This window comes from Zootermopsis nevadensis, unplaced genomic scaffold, assembly GCF_977971745.1.
Source record: "Zootermopsis nevadensis isolate Lab colony 2312 unplaced genomic scaffold, Znev_1.0 Znev_ptg000012l, whole genome shotgun sequence".
In the NCBI taxonomy this organism is placed as follows: domain Eukaryota; kingdom Metazoa; phylum Arthropoda; class Insecta; order Blattodea; family Termopsidae; genus Zootermopsis; species Zootermopsis nevadensis.
The window spans coordinates 130,594-132,560 of NW_028259144.1; positions in this window are offsets into that span (position 1 = coordinate 130,594).

A 1,967-nucleotide genomic window follows, 5' to 3' on the forward strand; every position below is an offset into this window, starting at 1 on the left:
AACATTCCAGTCATAAACTTCAGAGAAGATTTCAGTCCATAATTTATGTAATGTGAGTCCTACTTAACGTCTCTGACTTTCTTTAGGTCCTGGTCCATAGATAGACTTGACACAGATCAACTAGGGGTCTCTTAATGTTCACTAACTTGAAGCATCTACTTTGGTGCATTTCGACCTTTTAGGTATAATTTATGGCACACAGTAAACAGTAAATTAACCTCAAAGAGACAATGGGGCACGGTACCAAACAAGGGAAGTTTAACAGTCACCATAAAATGTTATTAAACTTACACATAAATATTTGTGTAACTCACCTTTCGTGGAAGAACTGCAATGAATGTTGGGAATTATCAAACGTTTTGGCAATCACTGCAGTTGCTATCTTCAGGTTGAGTATAAGGTGAAGTTACACACTAAACTCCAGCCATGAAAACCTATGACAAGACGAGCATCAACGTATACCAACTTTTGTTTCATGTCAATTTCTAACAGACTACATGGCAAAACATCCTAGAGTCTTAATTCATGGGTTCAAAGTGTTGTGATATATCTATTTAAACAATTTCACTTAGAAATAAAATTATAATAACAACTAGTCCCTTAGTATATGCTTCCAGCTTATTAATTAACTACTTCTCTGTATTTTATGAACCTGAAATTCATTGGCAATATGGAAGCATACACTTTAAAATTACCGCCAAATTATTTTTCCTGGTTATAACTTCACAGTATACGTGCGGTGCGCATATATATATATTGAAAACTTTTTCAGTTTATTTTTAACGTATATACACTTAACTGAAGGCATTATACTTACATTACAAATCTTATCTGCCTTATGGATCACGCATATTTTTAATACCAAGTTACAACTGGAAACGCTCTTTTCGCATCGTGATATTTTTCGAAGACAGCTATCTATTGTCGATATCTTAAAGTATTATACGGCCACGAATCCGTCATCGCTGGCTCGGCCAAGAAAATTATGCTGGCCAACAATTCCTAATCACACATCAAACAATTTGTTCAAATAAATGAAAACAAATCAACGCATCCACCATTCACCTGTAATTTAAAAATCTAAATTAGATGGAAAAAACATTTTCAATCTTCCTTTATGCATTGGCTCCCATGACATACAATTATTAATAAGAGGACTGCCAGCTGTGTGACTTGCCGACAGGCTTGAAATACAATTAAACAATAATTTTGCCTGTTGATTTGTATGGGTATAAAACACGGCCTCTCGCTCTCAGTGAGGAGCATACATTGTAGGTGTTTGAGAATAGGGTGTTGGGGAGGATATTTTGGATGGAGAAAACTGCACAATGATGAGCTCAAAAATTTGTACTCCTCCCCCAATATTGTCATGGTGATTAAGACAAGAAGGATGAGATGGGCGGGGCATGTAGCGTGCATGGATGGGGCAAGAGGTGTGCATTGGGTATTGGTCGGGAAGCCTGAGGGGAAGAGACCTCTGGGGAGACCTAGACGTAGATGGGAGGATAATCTCAGGCGGGATCTATGGGAGACAGGAGTTGGAAGACGACTGGATTTTGCTGGCCCAGGACAGACACTGATGGGGGGCTTTGATTAGTTCAGTGATGAACCTTCGTGTTCCCTATGCCACCCAGTTAGTTAGTAGGAATAAATAGTCAATCAAAAGAGCACACACACTGAAGATATACATGGAGGGCCAATGAACACTGGGCAGGTGAGATGATTACCGTGTCAAGGGTGTGGATCTACCTATAAAGAAAAACAACACATAAAGAGCAGAAATAACTACCAGTGTAACGTTATATCTTCTAAACGTATTCTTCAACTTGCAAAAACACAAATAATATCTGAAGGATAGAGTGTGACAAAAAAAAACTTGCAGCAACGGCGACCATCAATGGATCAATGAATAACAAAGTGTAATGAAGTCAAGGAACATGTAAGGACCTAAGAGGAAAAGGTTGACG